At 46.0% G+C, this 18,143-nt stretch overlaps 1 long non-coding RNA gene across 1 annotated transcript in view; it reads right to left on the bottom strand.

The window, feature by feature from the left end:
* LOC135362641 (uncharacterized) overlaps positions 1-16,333 on the bottom strand; it is a 108,543-nt gene extending 92,210 nt beyond the window's left edge. The window contains exon 1 of the long non-coding RNA XR_010407567.1: positions 16,114-16,333. This is a non-coding gene — a long non-coding RNA (uncharacterized LOC135362641). The remainder of the gene's footprint in view (positions 1-16,113) is intronic.
* Positions 16,334-18,143: the final 1,810 nt, after the last annotated feature.

The raw sequence follows: 18,143 nt of genomic DNA, 5'->3' as shown, positions 1-18,143 counted from the left end.
CTGGGAAGCTGCTGTAACTCTCTTGCCTATATCCTGCCTCCACTGCCGGCCAGCTGCATGGAATGAGCGACTCTTGGAATGAAGATCACAGTAGGCCGTGAAGAGGGGCTTGTCCTCCCCTCCCAAGGGCAGGCGGGGAGAGAATCAGGGAAGGGGAGCATGTAGATGGAGGCCTGAGTACCTGGGACAGAGGCCGACTGTTCCTGACCAGGGTATGATAAGGGAGCAAAGCCAATTTACTTTGCACTCAAAAGAGCCTAGGAGTCAAAAGACTCCTAGAGCCAGGAAGCCAACCCAAGGTTCAAGTGCTTTTGGGGGAAATAGGTGAGTAAATCTGAGTTTCAATCTATTTGCCCTTAGTGTTATTAAGAGTGTTGGCTAAGTGTTGAATCTGCTGGGAAAGAACCCACAAACACAAGTGGTTTTCTAAACACATCCAGTCTTGTCAAGTACTGCCAGCAGCTTTACCCAGCCCCACTGCTATGTCTTATTACTATACCACCTAAAACTGCGATCCTTCTCTACTTTCCTCCTTTCCACCAGTCTTGCCTTCCTGAATATACATACACATATATAAGTGTATATATGTTCATTTTTATATGTTCATGCATATTATATGGTATTGAACTCACCTGTATCCTCTCCCAGGATCTGCCTGGTATCTTCCCCTCAGAGGATGACTCTTGTCCTCTCCCCAGCCAAAGATAGCACCAATTAGTCTGCCTACTCCAGCCCTCGGTGCCTGTCATCATTCCCCATTTCTTATGTCCCCCTACATTTCAGAAAGCACCAGAACCACTCATTTTGACTGTCAAAACAAACAAATAAAACAAAACCAAAAACTTTTAGCCTTTTATAGTGTTCTGTTCCACTAAACAGTCATGGAAAATGGACAGGGATCCAGAATTTAATGCCACCCATGAGGCTCTAAAGCAGATAAACTGCTCAGCACTGAACAGGGACTGTGGCCCCTTTGATCTTTCTGGAATGTCCAATAATTGGCTATTTCATAGTAATATCTGTTTATCATTAATGGAAAGATGATGTGAAATTCTCTGAAACCCCTGGAATGTAATGGAGAAACCCAAGAGGAAGACTGAGAGGCAAGCTGAGATCTGACCGTATCTTGTCTACATACTCCCTCACACATAGACTAAATGAAGTTCCTTCTACAGACTTATTTTATGAGGCCTCTCCAATAACTTGCCATACTAAGGCAGTATTAGAGCTCTTTCCCACTTCCTGTTCAGTCAACCTCACTCCCACCCCCAGCACCACCACCAGCCTATGTAACCCTGGCCACAAAGTGAATCTCTTAACGGTGGCCATCAGACTCATATTCCTTGACCTCCCAAGGAGGTGTGATTGGACCTGTCCTACCTTCTCCCATTAACTGGGTTGGGGCAGGAACGGTGTCCTTGGAAGGAAGACTGAAATCCTGGCCCTTAAGGAGGCTACAGCTGCACAACATAGCTGAAGGTTGTGCTTATTCCCCTCGATATAAGGTTAAGTATGAATAAAAGATTTGGATCACCTTCAGAAGGAAACTTCTGACTGAAATGACCAGAGAATGATTTCAGAGAAAGATGATAAGCATGAATAAAGGGCAACAAAACTACAACACAAGGAAAACATTACAAAATCCTTGAGCATGTGTTTTTACAATTTTCAAGCCAAATGTGTGACCCTTGGAGAGGATGCAGATTTTAAGGCCAAAGTCACAAGAATGGAATGTGAAAAAAATCAGAGTTAAAATCCCAACTCTAACATTTGGCAAGTTACTTAACATTTCTGAGCCCCAATTTCTTTATCTGGAAAGGGGGACAACTGTACATCCATACCCCAAACCTCAATTACTGTTAATATACTGGTGATTCCCAAAGTCGCTTTGTTGCTCTAGTCTTTCCTCTGAGCTCCAACTGTATAGCCAACAGACAGGAAGAAGCTCCATCTTGCTCCAAAGACAATGCACATCAACTCAAAGTTTCCAAATATCCTCTATCCCACCAAACTGCTTTCTAATGTCACGGAATGGTATCACTATACATCCACTTTTTTTTTAGACCATACATCAAGTCAGTCACTGGGTTCTAATTTTTTTAAGACTTTATTTATAGTCAGTATTTATAGACAAAACAGTCTAAACAGTATTGTTCATGTTTTCATGAGGCCACAGAATTTGCTAAAGGCAAAGCTGGTTGTTTTGGCCATACATTTCCATATTTCACAGGAAGATGATACAATTTCGATCTGAAATAAACCACAAGTCTAAGTAAGAATTTATTAGAAAAAAAAAGATTTTATTTATTTTTCAGAGAGAGAGTATAAGCAGGGGGAGCAGCAGGCAGAGCAGGCAGAGGGAGAAGCAGGCTCCCCACCGAGCAAGGAGCCCAACTCGGGACTCATCCCAGAATCCTGGGATCATGACCCAAGCCGAAGGCAGACGCTTAACTGGCTGAGCCACCCAGGTGTCCCTCTCTGGGTTCTAATTTTGATATCTCTCAGGTTTCCTCTTCCCTCTCTTTTTAATGCCTCTGCTTATAGTTCAGTTTCACGTCCTTTCTTTCCTAAAAAATTACAATAGTATCTCATATCCCCAGGGCTTAGGATAGGGGCTGTGCATGGTAATACCTTAATAGACTTGAATCCAAAGTCTGGCCTGAGGAAGCAGATAAATTATTACATCAATGTGATGAGTGCTATGGTCTATGGGATCCTGCCACAGGAGGAAATACTCAGCTGATGAGGAGGACCCTAGGGTCACATAAAAGGGTCACAATAAAAATGACCTTGACAGGCATCTTGCATTTTGACAATTAAAATATTTGTGTACTTAGGGGCACCTGGGTGGCTCAGATGGTTAAGCATCTGCCTTCGGCTCAGGTCATGATCCCGGAGTCCTGGGATCGAGCCCCACATCGGGCTCCCTGCTCGGCGGGAAGCCTGCTTCTCCCCCTCCCACTCCCCCTGCTTGTGTTCCCTCTCTCGCTGTGTCTCTCTCTGTCAAATAAATAAATAAAATCTTAAAAAATAAAATAAAAATATTTGTGTACTTAATATGTGCCAGGAACTATGCCAGACAAAACAATCACCAAGACACAGGCCTTGCCTCCATGGAGATCATTACTCTATGGGGTAGTCTCATGCCTCCAAATTGTCTAATCAACACATACAGGGGCACCTGGGTGGCTCAGTTGGTTAAGTGTCTGCCTTCAGCTCAGGTCATGATCCCAGGATCCTGGGATGGAGCCTGGAGTTGGGCTCCCTGCTCAGTGGGGAGTCTGCTTCTCCCTCTCCCTCTGCCTCTCCCACCCCCCACTCATGCTCTCTCACTCTCTCAAATAAATCTTTAAAAAAAAAAACATATACACATGGATGTCCAATATTCATCTCAAAAGTGAAATCCTGATTCCCTGCTCCCTTACCACCACCCAGTCACACATACCAGACCTATTCTAATTGCAGTATTTCCCACATCAGTTAATGGCACCTTCTCTTGTCCATTGTTCAGGCCGAAACCACTGGTGTAATTTTGATGTTTTATCTCTAACAGTCCATATCCAATCCATGAGAAAATCTCTGCCTTCAAAATGAATGCATGGGGCCCCTGGGTGGCTCAGTCATTTGAGCGTCCAACTCTTAATTTCAGCTCAGGTCATGATCTCAGGGTCATGCAATGGAGCCCCACATGGGCTCTGTGCTCAGCACAGAGTCTGCTTATCTACTTGTCCCTCTCCCTCCCTCTCTGCCCCCACTACCACCCCCACTCTCACACACACTCTCTAAAATAAATAAAATCTTTGGGCGCCGGGGTGGCTCAGTCAGTTAAGCGTCTGCCTTCGGCTCAGGTCATGATCCCAGGGTCCTGGGATTGAGCCCTGCATCGGGCTCCCTGCTCGGCGGGAAGCCTGCTTCTCCCTCTCCCTCTGCCTGCTGAGCTCTTGCTCACTCGCGCGCTCTCTCTCTCTCTGTGTCAAATAAATAAAATATTTTTAAAAATAAAATCTTAAATTAAAAAAAAGAATCCAGAACATAACCACTTTGCACTCCCTTTGCTTCTACAGTTGTTGGAATAGTATCATAACTAACCTCTCTGATTCCTCCTGAAACCATACCTCCAAAATCTATTCTAAACACAGAAACCTGGGGCGCCTGGGTGGCTTAGTCGGTTAAGCGGCTGCCTTTGGCTCAGGTCATGATCCTAGGGTCCAGGGATCAAGCCCTGCATCGGGCTCCCTGCTCAGTGGGAAGCCTGCTTCTCCTTCACCCTCTGCAGTTCCCCCTGCTTGTGCTCTCTCTCTCTCTAAAATAAATATTAATAAAAATTAAAAAATTAAAAAAATAAACACAGAAACCTGGTGGTCCTCAGAGAGAGATGATTGATTGATTGATTGATTGATTGATTGACTGACTGACTGATGTATGTAAAACCATGAGACTAGATAAGATCACCAAGGGAATGAGTGAAATGAAGGAAAAACCCAAAGGACTGGGCTCTGGGATATTCTAACAGTAGGAAATTGGAGGGAAAAGGGAATCCAGTAAGAGAGGAAACTAAGAAGCAGTACCCAGGGAGGAAGGAAAAGCAGAAGAATGTGGTATACCATAAGCCAAGAGGAGAAAAATATTGCAAGGAGATAGTGAGCAACTGTGTCAAAAGTTGTGATTGGGCCAAAGAAAATGAGGACTTAGAATTGACCATTAGATTCAGCAACACAGAAATCACTCATGGCCTTAAGAATAGTCTGATGAATGATGGACATGAAGGCACGACTGGAATGGATTCAAGAAAGAATGGAAGGTGGGGCATCTGGGTGGCTCAGTTGGTTAAGCGACTTCCTTTGGCTCAGGTCATGATCCTGGAGTCCCAGGATGTAGTCCCGTATTGGGCTCACTGCTCAGCAGGGAGTCTGCTTCTCCCTCTGACCCTCTCCCCCATGTGCTCTCTTTCTCTCATTCTCTCTCTCTCAAATAAATAAATAAAATCTTTAAAAAAAGAATGGAAGAAGAATAACTGGTGATAGCAAGTGTAGTCAATTATTTCAAGGAAGTTTGTTTCATAGAAGTGCAGAAAACTGAGGAAATAGCAGTAGGAGGAAAACGGACCCAGAGAAGACTTTTTTAAAAGGTGAGTGACATCAGGGGTGCCTGGGTGGCTCAGTTGGTTAAGCGTCTGACTTTGGCTCAGGTCATGATTTCGGGGTCTTGGGAGTGAGTCCCCGCGTGGGGCTCCACACTCAGTGGGGAGTCTGCTTCCTCTCCCTCTGCTCCTTTCCCCACTTGTGTTCTCTCTCTCTCAAATAAATCTTTTTAAAAGGGGGGGTGCGTGACATCAATGACAACAACAAAGTCTGATTTAATAGCAAAATACCATATGATTTCACTCATTTGTGGAATTTAAGAAACAAAACAAATAAGCAAAAGGAAAAAAAGAGAGGCAAACCAAGAAACAGACTCTTATTTTTTTTAATTTTTTTAAAAGATTTTATTTATTTGACAGAGAGAGACACAGTGAGAGAGGGAACACAAGCAGGGGGAGTGGGAGAGGGAGAAGCAGGTTTCCTGCAGAGCAGGGAGCCTGATGCGGGGCTCTATCCCAGGACCCTGGGATCATGACCTGAGCCGAAGGCAGATGCTTAATGACTGAGCCACCCAGGTGCCCCCTTACTTTTTTTATTAACATATAATGTATTATTTGTTTCAAGGGTACAGGTCTATGATTCAACAGTCTTACACAATTCACAGTGTTCCCCATAGCACATACCCTCCCCAATGTCCATCCCCCCAGCCACCCCCTCCCTCCCACCCCCTCCACTCCAGCAGCCCTCAGTTTGTTTCCTGAGATTAAGAATCTCTTATGGTTTGTCTCCCTCTCTGGTTTTGTCTTGTTTTATTTTTTCCTCTCTCCCCCTATGATCCTCTGCCTTATTTCTCAAATTCCACATATCAGTGAGATCATATGATAATTGTCTTTCTCTGATTGACTTATTTCTCTTAGCATAATACCCTCTAGTTCCATCCAGGTTGTTGCAAATGGCAAGATTTCATTTTTTAATGGCTGCATAATATTCCATTGTGTATATACACCACATCATCTTTATCCATTCATCTGTCGATGGACATCTAGGTTCGTTCCATAGTTTGGCTATTGTAGACATTGCTGCTATAAACATTGGGGTGCACATGCCCCTTCGGATCACTACATTTGTATCTTTGGGGTAAATACCCAGTAGTGCAATTGCTGGGTCGTAGGGTAGCTCTATTTTCAACTTTTTGAGGAACCTCCATACTGTTTTCCAGAGTGGCTGCACCAGTTTGCATTCCCATCAACAGTGTAGGAGGGTTCCCCTAAGAAACAGACTCTTAACTATAAAGAATAAACTGATGGTTACCAGAGGGGAGGTGGGAGGTGATGGATTAAATAGGTGATGGGGATTAAGGAGTACACTTGTGATGAGCACTGGGTGTTGTATGGAAGTGTTGAATCACTGTAGTGTATACCTGAAACTAATATTACACTGTATGTTAACTGAAATTTAAATAAAAACTTAAATAGAATAAAATAAAATAAAAACGGGCAGAGGAACTAATTAGACTATTTTTTCAAACAAGACATTTGAATATCAAACAGGTACATGATGAGATGTTCAACATTAATCATCAGGGAAATGCAAATCAAAACCACAATGAGATACCATCTCACACCTGTTACAATGGCTATACTCAAGAAGACAAGAGATGAATGTTGGTGAGGATGTAGAGAAAGTAAACATTTGTGTAATATTGGTGGGAATTTAAATTGGTGCAGCCATTATGGAAAACAGTAAGGGAAAAAAAGTGAGAGACATAACATGTTGGATGTTGACTGAAATGATACAGTCAGGAGGGATAAATTGATGATAAGGGAGAGCAAGGAAAGAACTGCTGGAGTAATGAGGTGATGTAGAAGTAGGGGATAGGACCAAATGCCCATGTCGAAAAGATGGCCTTGGCTAAAAGCACCACTTCACTGGTAGTAAGTAGAAAGTAGCATTGAGGAAAGACAGCATAGCTTACAAGAAAGGTTCCCTCACACGTGCGGGTGCCTGGTGGCTCAGTCCATTAAGCGGCTGCCTTCAGTTCAGGTCATGATCCCAGGGTCCTGAGATCAAGCCCAGCTTCAGCCTCCCTGCTCAGCAGGGAGCCTGTTTCTCCCTCTCCCTCTGCCCCTCCCCTCTGCTTGTGTGCTCTCTCTCTCATGGTTTCTCTCTCAAATAAAATCTAGAAAGGAAGGAAGGAAGGAAGGAAGGAAGGAAGGAAGGAAGGAAGGAAGGAAAAGAGAAAGAAAGAAAGAAAGAAAGAAAGAAAGAAAGAAAGAAAGAAAGAAAGAAAGAAAGAAAGAAAGAAAGAAAGAAAAGAAAACAGAAAAGAAAAAAAAAAAAGAAAGAAAGAAAGGTTCCCTCACATGTAACAGAGTGTGGGCAAAGGCCCAAAAGGATAAGGGACGAACAAGAAATAGACCATGGCCAGGGATGGAGAGAGGGGTATGGAGAACCAAAACCAAAAGCTGGAGGTAGAGATGGATTCTGGAAGTTACCATGGCAAATTACTATTAGAGCCTATGGAGTAGGTGTCCCAACAGAGAGGCCAGGTGAGCATAAAAAGGTATTTCCATTGCTGATCATGTGTATAAAGATGCTATCAGATGATTGGAGCAGTGGGAGAGATTTCAGAAAAGTTCTAGATGTGTGGGGCCTAGTGCATGAAGCTAGAGACAAAGAGGGCAGATATAGCATCCTAGTGTTCAGAGATTAGGGATGTTTAGGGGTGGGAGGAGAGAACTGGAAGGCGAAAAAAAAGGTTGCCCTGAGTGGATGGGATGGACCTCTGTTTTGGATACCTCACATTTCTCAGAAGGTGAAACATCTGCATTCCCACCTTCTGACCTACCACATAGGAGCCAAGAGCTAGAGGAAGTGCACGAAGTGGTGTAGTCTCCCTATGAAACCCAACATCCCATCAAATCAAGAGGTGGTGGCAGGAGTCTCCTCCATGATAGGACCCTAGCACTTACTACAATTTGTCCACTGCTAGCAGGATGCAGAAAAGCCAGGATGGGAAGGAGCATGAATGTGTTCCTCCTCTGAATGGTGACTCCGTGCCTATTAGATGAGGGCCCAGCCCCTGTTGTGGCCCCCAAGGTGAGAAGATACTAGGCCCAGGCCTGTTGAGCCAACACCCTCCAGGTGTTTTCCTAAAGCATCCCCAGAGATCATAGGAGGTCTTGCGACAGGCACATCCTCCCTGCCTGGTGGGAGTTGGGCAGACAGCCACAGAGCAAGGAGATAAGGGGGAAAGGGGGGCAGCATGAAGGGAATGACCCAGAAAGGTCACAGCAGCATCATGTGGGAAGCCAAGGTTAATGTGCACACATCCTGACTTAGGTGGAACAGGTCCTTTCCATGGTCCCCTAAGGTTCCTACCTGTCCCAGAGCAGTGTGAGTTCATAGTGCTGACCAAAGTCCTACAACAAAGGGTTGAGGGCATAAAGATGAGCTGGAACAAACACCTTCAGGATTCTCAGTTTTCAGCAAAGTCAGGAGCTGAGAGAAGACAGGGTCAGAGCCTGTGACTCACATAGGATGTTGTTGAGGGATGAAGCCTTGTTCATCCCATCCCATAACCCTAGCACAACCCCCACCTTCTAGCTTTCCCTAGGCTCAAGAGAGGTAAAATCAGAATAAATGGCCTCATGGAGGACAGAAACTCAAGCATTTACAACTCCAGAATTGGTGGTAGATGCTAGGAATATATCAGTGCTTGCTCGGGAACTCTGGAGTTCACCTCTGGCCCTCTGAAATAACATGTCATGGTAAAAGGTTCTGACCTTCTGGAGCCCTTCCCTTGATCTCTGCCGAGGACACCTAAGAATTCTATGGAGAGAATTTCAGGCAACTGACTACCTGTGGTGGAGGAAAGTGTCTTCTCCACAAAATCACTTCTGTCAAACATTGAGTGCTAGAGGAGAGAGACCATGACTGCTTCATTTTTGTACCTGCTTACCACAGCCCAGCCAGGGAGAGCAGTGAACACAGATTGAGAACAGGAATTCTGCACCACGTGAGAGGGGGCTGGGCTTCTGCTCTTTCCCAGCCATCCAAAGCCTAATTTTCCACCTGGGTCAGGGGCCCATGGCAGAGGCCAGGGCTGTCATAGAATGAAGAACAAGAATAGTTGCTGCGTCCAATGCAGGAAGAGGAAAGAAGGGAAGACCGCCTGGACTTCAGGTGGGGAGATGAGGAATGAACACAATGCAGGAAGGTAAGGTACTGGGGGACACAGAGGACCAGATCTCTATGGCTCTGGCTGGGCCTGCAGAGGACTGTTCATTCCTATCCCCAGAGACAGTGAGGCCAGGACCCTGAATACTTGGTCTGGATGAGAGCATGAGGAGGGAAAGGAGGCCTGGGAAGGGGCCAGAGGGAGATCTCTGTTTCCAGAAGGAGGGGTGGGCTCTGCCAACTGCCCCCCCCTTTCCCGCCTTGCCCCTCTTCTCCACTGTAACTTCTCTGGGTCCGTGGCCAGGCAAGGAGCATACTGGGGGCTTTCCAGAGTGTATCGCTCCCAAGGTCGAGCCTGCTACAGAGGCCACAGGGGCAGGACCCTATGCAGGCAGCTGGACCCGTGGGAATCCAGACAGTGGGAAGGGAACGGAAGCCATTCCTTGCGGTAAATGATGCTGGCAGCTGGGGAGCGTCAGGGGAGAGGGGCAGGGTAAGGTGAGAGGCCAGAGCAGAATCCCACACATAGTCAAAGGCACATGGACACAGACATCAGCCACACAGATGCATAAACACCAAGACACAAATTCAATGTTGCCACTCCAAAACTAATTCAGAGTACCCAGAGACATGTCCAGGAAACACACCTACGTAGACTCAAGAACACCCTGCAGGCACAAAGACAGTCTCCACATTTGCAAACACATACAGACCATCTTGCAGACCTACAAACACAAATGCAGTCCAAATTCATCCCTCAAAGTTGCTCTCCTCCATAAAGCTCCTAGGCCACCTTAAACCAGGCCTGTCTTTCCCTCCTCTAAACTCTGCTTTCTAATTTCTGTCCCATTGCTTGTCCTTTAATAAGGACAGTCTTGGATTCACATGCATACCTCTGGTCTCAACAACTTGGTTGTGGGCTTTCAAAGAAATGACAAGATCAGCAAGTGAGTCCACGGCCCTCTTCGGCAGCCCCATCCCTCACCTATACACCCATCCCCATCCCCAGGAGTGTCCCCCAGTTTACTGCAAGGTTCCGACCCCCAGCCTCTCAGCGGACACAGACCCTAAGGGAAGAATAAAGCAGACCTTTCAAAATAATGCTGGTGGGTATTACCTCCCAAAATCTTTACCTTGCCTTATGCTTACCACTGTCTACCTCCAATCTGTAACCAACTACATCAATGCTATTCTAAGCAGTTACCTAACCCTAGATAGCTACACACTGAGTAATGTCTGCACCTCCACTAGTCCCACAAATATCACACACTTATGACAGTATGGGTCATCTGCACTCCAGGAACTCAGTAGCTCCTTCAGTAACACCTGCATAGTCATCAGAGCAGGATGTCCCTGGAGGGCTCAGTGTTCAGCTGGGAACCCAGGAGCACCAAGGTGCCCAGGCCGTTTGACCTTTTTAGACAGAAAAGCCTACAGGGGCCCAGCCCACTCCAAGCCCTGTTCTGGAACTAGCCCAGCCTCTGAGCTCAAATTCCCACTATACCCCTTCCTGGCTCCTTAATGTCAAGCTGGGAGCATCTGTTGCCCTGGAACTCCCAACCAGGTAGGAGCAAATGTGCCTCGGACTGGGGGCTGAAGGGATGTGGGGATTTCCAAACTCTTGCAACAATAATACCTAGGAGTTCTACCTCAGAGCCTGGCCTAGGTGTCTCTCCTAAATAGATAGTGGACCTACTGACATTGGAGGAGAATAAGGGTGAATTAGCACACCTCTCTCCCCCTACTCCAGGATCTCAATCTAGTGAAAGGATATATTCACAATGAACTCATCAGCAGAGATAAAGCTGAAGTCAGCCATTGTACCTCCCTAATCCACTTACCCCTCTCTTCTCAACACCAGGCACCAGAACCTCTAGTATAGGACTCCTCTGCACCCCAGACATCCTAGAGATTGTCAAACACTACTTAGGCTCTGTCAGGAGTTCACCAAGCCAAAATCTTCACCCAACAGTTACAACTCTTGGGTGGACACTCACAACTCAGAGGTTAGCTATCCAAGCTTGTGACCCCTTCCCCAATGTCTACATCCAGCCTGGCCTGGGGACCAAGAGATGGGCTTGGTTCAGGGCTACAAGCTCCAAAATATGCACAAGGTGCTTGAGAAATTAACAAAATCAGTTTTAACCTCTAGAAAAACAAGTGGTAGTGATTGTCAAGAACTGTGCAGGGGCTGGGATTTTACTTTATTTTTTAAAAGGATTTATTTATCTATTTTAGGTGGGGGAGAGAGCACAAGTTGGGGGAGGGCCAGAGGGAGAGAATCTCAAATAGACTCTGTGCTGGGCATGGACCCTGATGCAGGGCTCGATCCCATGACTCTGAGATCATGACCCCAGCCAAAATCAAGAACCAGACACCCAACCAACTGAGCCACCCAGACATCCCTAGATTCTACTCTGTTTTAAAGTTAACAAGATATCCTATTACTGCTTCGTGAATGCTGGCAGAAGACACAAGACTCCTGGGTGAGATATCAAGGATTTTATTACTCACAGAACAGCCACAGCAAGAGCTTTAGCATGTTTTTGTTTTCTTTTGTTTTGTTTTGTTTTTTTGTATCAGTTCCCCATGTCTATCAAATGCCTTGTGTGTAGCACAGGATGTATGACAGGTGCCTACTCATACAGTGGGCTGTGTTACAGGAGAAGAATGTTAAGGTTTGGGGTTTCACTCCTTTTATAGGAAGAAAAAGCAAGCCTGATCTTTGTCCAGGGAGAAATGTTGCCTTATCTTTCAAGGTTGCTTGTTGTAAATACAATTCTGAGAAACGGCCTGGAAAACAGTCAGTGTCCTACATTCTTGGCAAACCCAGTAAAAACATTCAGGGATGCGAAGAGCCCATAGTAGGTTGTCTCTCTCAACCATAACTAGCAATGGTTAAAAATAAATGAATGGTGAGGAAAGAAAAAAAGTGCTTTCTATGTCCTGGAAGAAGTCCTAGGAGAGATACCCAGGTTAAAAAGAAAATCAATTCAGGGGCACCTGGGTGGCTCAGTCGGTTAAGCGACTGCCTTCGGCTCAGGTCATGATCCTGGAGTCCCGGCATGGAGTCCCACATCGGGCTCCCTGTTCGGCAGGGAGTCTGCTTCTCCCTCTGACCCTCCTCCCTCTCATGCTCTCTGTCTCTCATTCTCTCTCTCTCAAATAAATAAATAAAATCTTTAAAAAAAAAAAAAAGAAAGAAAATCAATTCAGAAATACCCCACAAATTATGCTTAATGATTACCTTTTTAGCTGATAAGTAGAATTGGGGTTTTCTGTGTCCTTATCAAAGAAGAAAAGAGAGATAGAAGATATTATCATAGAGACAACATGAATATTGAAGAATCTGTGGTAACTTGAGAAGGGCCTGAAAAAAAACCTTCAGGGGTCAGGGGCAAGTAGTGGTAAATCCCAATGGGACAAGAAAGTAGAATAGGCCCATTTTGTCAAACAAAATGGAAGAAATGAGAGCAGATGACAACCTAAACCTTTCCTTGGCACTCTTTGTGGAGAAAGTCTCTAAGGTGGCTTCTCCCATCTTCCCAACCCCTGGTGTTCATGCTTTGTGTCATCCCATCCTCTTGAGTGTGGACAGACCTGTGATTTAATTGTAATTAACAGAATGATGGAAAAAGTAATAGGATGTTACTCTTGTACTTATATTACATTATATAAAACTGTCTTCTAGCATACTTATTCTAAGACCCTCCTTTCTGGTTTGATAAAGTGGCCTCATTGGGAAAGTCCATGTACCCTCTAGGAACTGTAAATGGCCTTTAGATGCTGAGTATGGCCTCCAGCTAAGAGTCAACAAGAATCCAGTGTCGTTGGTCATATGACTGCAAAGAAATGAATCCTGCCAACAACCTGAGTGAGCTTGGAAGATTCTTCCCCATTCAAGCCTCCAGATGAGAACACAGCCCAGCCAATACTTTATAGTCTTGTCAGACCATAAACAGAAGACTAAGCTGGAATTCTGACTCACAGAGACTGTGAGATCATAAATTGTGTATTATTTTAAGCCACTACATTTGTGGTAACTTGTTGCAGAGTAATAGAAAACTAATACACGGGGCGCCTGGTTGGCTCAGGTGTTAAGTGTCTGCCTTCAGCTCAGGTCATGATCCCAGGGTCCTGGGATCGAGCCCCACATGGGGCTCCCTGCTCGGCAGGAAGTCTGCTTCTCCCTCTCCCACTCCCTCTGCTTGTGTTCCCTCTCTTGTTGTGTCTTTCTCTCAAATAAATAAATAAAATCTTAAAAAAAAAACCAAAAACGAATACACTGCTGTAGCCATGAAAGTAAAAGTGTCTGACAGTAAGGTATATGTGGGCAGCATGCAGTTTGTGTGGGTACAAGGCACACCCATTCTCTGCAGAGCACCTGCTTAAAGTTCAGTGAGATTATTTACAAGGGCAAGTGGAGTTAGGATGAAGAGGGGGCTGTTCCACAGTATGAGCTTGGAAAGAAACAGGGAAGGATAAGACATCTAGGTAACTCCTCTCCCTCAGCTCATTCTATAAAGACACATAGCTGTGGAGAGTCTGCAGCCTTCCTAATAGGCTGGAACCATCTCATCCTACATATTAAATGTAAATTACCCTTTTGTGCCTTCATTTGATTTTTGATATGGGAATAGCAGATATCTGTGAAAGGCTCAAAGACATAACTAACAGTGATCTTGTAGACAATGGGGAGGGATGTCCCCCAGGAAATAATAAAGTAAAAGAAATCTCTGAAAAGGGAAGTGGAGAAAACAACCCAAATCAGTAAGTTTCACAGGTAGAAATAGGAGCTCCAGATTTTCTTTGAGTTCAGGAAGGAGGAACAATCAGAATAGTTCTCATTGCTTTATACAGAACAAGTGTTGAATAAATCTTTCTTACAGAAATGCTGCAAAGATGGTTGGAGGAAGCAAAGAGTTTGAGATCACAGTGTCAGTATCCTCTCTATAGTTCAAAGTGGGCCAGAAGGGTCTGAGAAGACCAATTCTTCAGAACTTGTTTCTAGAAACAGTGTAATCATGAACTTATCATATCCACTGTGCTTCCTGAGAGATGGAACCTGATTGGTGAGTTGCAGTTAGCAGGGATGATGATAGGTAACCAATACTACAGAAAGGGGTCATTTTTTTGATCACAGGAGAGAGCTACCAAATTTGTAATTTGGCCAGTTTCCGTATCATATGACATTTCTTTTGGATATATACTGAAGAGTAGAAATGCTGGGTCATATGTAAATTCTTTTTAGATTTTTGAGGAACCATGAAACATTTCCACAGCAGCTGCATCACTTTACATTTCTACCAGCAATGTACCAGCATTCCAATTTCTCCATATCCTCCCATTATTTTCTATTTTTTGAGAATAGTGCTGGTTAGCCATTTATGTACCTTCTTTGAAGAAACATCTATTCACATCCTTTCCATTTTTGAACTGAGTGTAGTTGTTGTTGTCGTTGACTTGTAGAAGTTCTTTATACATAGTAGATATTAATTGCTTACTAGAGATATGATTTGCAAATATTTTCTCCTATTCCATGGGTGTCCTTTCACTCTCTTCAGTGAATCTTTTGATGCACAAGTTTAAATTTTGAGGAGGTCAAATTTTTCTATTTTTTCTCTTGTTGTCTGTGCTTTTGATGTTATACTTAAGAAACCATTGCCAAATCCAAGGTTGTAAAGATATTTCCCTGGTTTTTTTCTAAGAGTTTTATATAATTTTACCTCTTAAACTTAAGCAAACATACATTCTTTCTTCTGCCTCTCTTTGATATCTCTTCCCAAAAAAATCCCGAAAAACAGATTTCATGATTCCAAGCTTTGTGACCTTTTTCAAATTGCTTAAAATCTCTGAGTCTCAGTTTAATTATCACTGAAGGGATAATTTCACAAGATTGTTTTAAGAGTTGTATGTTTAAACATAGTATAGTGCCTAGCACACTGGAGCTCAATAATCCCATGCATTCTTCTTCCTTCAAAGGACTTTCTCTTCCAGGACCTGCCAGCATCAATTATTCCACCTGATCTTAACGGCTTGCTTGTGGATAGTCAAGCCCAGGGCCCCAAGTCTCCTATCTTTGCTTCAGAGGCCTCACTGGTCCTCCCTTCCCTTAACGCCCTTTGCTCTAATAGAAGTTCCTGCCTCCACAAAAATCCAGCTTGGAGACAACCTGGGCTACCACGGAGAATAAAATTTCTAATGGGGTGGGGGTTGGAATGGACAAAGGCAGCAGTCCCGCAGGGCCCCAGCCTCTCGACCACCTTGGAGGGACGCAATTTAGGGCACACTGAGCCCTAGAAAGGTCAAGGCCAAAGTCCTGTGGGCATATGGGGAGTTACTCCTGGCCTAGATCCCGTGGCAGGCTCCTCTCCTTCCTGTCAGAGGTTCCTTCCAGTCAGTTCTAGGGCACAGTCTAAAGTATTCCTTTATACAGGGGTCCTCTGTGGGGTCCATCTCCACCGCGCAGGCTCCCGAGGCTCCGCTATGTTCTCAAACGGCCTTCCATTGAGACAACACCAGAGACCACCCTTGCCCTCCGGTACTTATACAGACGGTCTCTCTGCGGGGACAGTGCCTCCACACTGCGCCTCCCCATGGCAGCAAATGCAGAGAGAGCCCTGGGAGTCTCCATTCACACAGGGGTCCTCCTTGGGGGCGGCTCCCCGCACCGCCTCCGGGACTCTCCCAAGGGGCAGAGGCAGGGACACTTGGGGGTTTATCCCCGTACTCAAGGACTCCCTTAGGGGCGGCTCCCACACAACACCTCAGAGTCCCCAAAGGGTTGTCCGAGGCCCGCAGACCCGTCCCTTAGGGTGCCTGCCGGGTCCCCGCCGCCCCCGCCCCCGCTTACCGGGACCGTCAGGGTGCGGGACGCGGGTCCGGGACTGGCGGACTCTACACCGCGAACCCCGCGCCGCCCATGGCCGCTCGGTAGCCGGCGTGCTGGGGCCGAGCGCCGGGAGCAGGCGGCGCGGGCGGTGCAGCAGGCTGAGGCGGCAGCGGCGGCGGCGCGCGCGCCCCAAGCACACCCACCCTCCGCACCCCCCGCCCCGCGCGGCTGCGGCGCGTGCGCCCGCGCGAGGCGACCTCCGCGGGCCGGTGGGCGCGCGCCCCGCCCCGCCCTCCTGCGCCTCGCGGCGCGGCCCTCTGGGCTCGGCTGGCGACCTCGCGTGGCCCTGAGGCGCTGGGGGACCGCAGGAGGGCGGCGGCCGGCTCCGACGACGTGTGGGTCCGGGAGGCAGTGGGCGCCCCGGACCAGCGCCCGGCTCTGCGGGGTCTGCCGGGTCTTCTCGGCGGTCGGGCCGCCAGCGACAAGGTCAGTGCCCGCCCGGAGGAGGCGTCCCGAGAGGGGGCTCCGCGGCGGCTCTCGGCTCCCGCCCGCCGAGGCGAAGCGTCCTGCCACCCGCACCTGCCTGAGGAGGTGAGAATGACTCATCCAAGCGGCCTCGGCCCGAGCCCTTCCCTCTCTCGCCAAACCCAGGTGCCCCGTCAAGGCCTCCGGGCGGACGACCCGCGCGTTAGGGCCCTCACCTTCGCAGTACCCCGCTGCGGAGTGTCCAAATGAGCCGTCGCAAAGTGCTCTGCTGGCCCAACTGTTCCTGTGCGCTGTTTTCTGCGGTTATTGGCCCTCCATCTCCAGCAGCAAAGCTGTACCTTGATATGACCCACTCTTTGCTGCTGCAGCCTCATCCCTCAGACTATCTGAATAGCCAGCATGTAAGCGGGCCAGCAGCCCTGAGGGCTCTAACGTGCATTACACCATAACTAGGTGCATTGAAGAAAGTGAGGGTAACAAAAAGAATGTCAGAAGTCGTGAAGTCCCTAACAGCTAATTATAAAGCAGTAACTGAAGAAATACAAATGATATGCTGAAGATTTTTATTCAAATTATTTTTAAATGTTTAATATTTACATTTTTAATATACTTCATGTTTACAGATAAATTCAAAAATAAAATTCACTTCATCCTGTGGGGGATACAAAGACAAACTTATTTTGTCCTTACCATCATGAAACTTAAAAATAGGGAATATAAGGGGCACCTGGGTGGCTCAGTTGGTTAAGCGACTGCCTTCAGCTCAGGTCATGATCCTGGAGTCCCGCATCGGGCTCCCTGCTCGGCAGGGAGTCTGCTTCTCCCTCTGACCCTCCCCCATCTCATGTGCTCTCTCTCTCTCTGTCATTCTCTCTCTCAAATAAATAAATAAAATCTTTAAAAAAAAATAGGGAATATAAAGTAAGTACAGTACTATATACAGCTATCCACCTTTAAACAAAATGCCAGATAATAAACACTGTATATAAAGTAATTTAAATTTCACAACATCACCATAAAGTATTGTGTTTCATTGCTTAGATTATACAGATGCAGAGAGGCACAGAGAGGTTAAACCACCTGCCTAAGATCACATAGATAATCCATGGAATCTAGGTATTCTGACTACAGAGCCCATTCTTCTAATCATTTGTCTTACTGCACCACCTCCAGAACCACCTTGAGGATATGCATCATCCCACAGAAATATTTTTTTCAAAGACATTGATTATGTAAATAATATTATTAATAGATGTGTTATAAAATTCATGATGCCATGTGAGGTATAATGTTTTATTAATGAAGTTTGGGATAATGGGTATAAAAGTGGTACTTACATATTTGTTGCTGTCATATCAGTGCACATAAAGATTCTTGGTACTGTCTACGTACCATCTCTTTCTGTCTTTATTTCATATGCACTAATGCTGGCTAATTTTACATCTCACACATGAGAAGAATGTAATAATAGTATTAGTACTCACAAGGCCATAACTTCTCAGAACCTGTGTGTCTTGAAATAATATAGGTCTTCTTGCCTCTCTAATTTCCTAATACTATTTTTT

This window comes from Mirounga angustirostris, unplaced genomic scaffold (genome assembly GCF_029215605.1).
Source record: "Mirounga angustirostris isolate CCGP_5_RB_7025 unplaced genomic scaffold, mMirAng1.0.hap1 SCAF_15, whole genome shotgun sequence".
NCBI classification, from domain to species: Eukaryota; Metazoa; Chordata; class Mammalia; order Carnivora; family Phocidae; genus Mirounga; species Mirounga angustirostris.
Note: the sequence above shows the minus strand (reverse complement) of the source record. Positions and strands in the feature narration are given on the sequence as shown.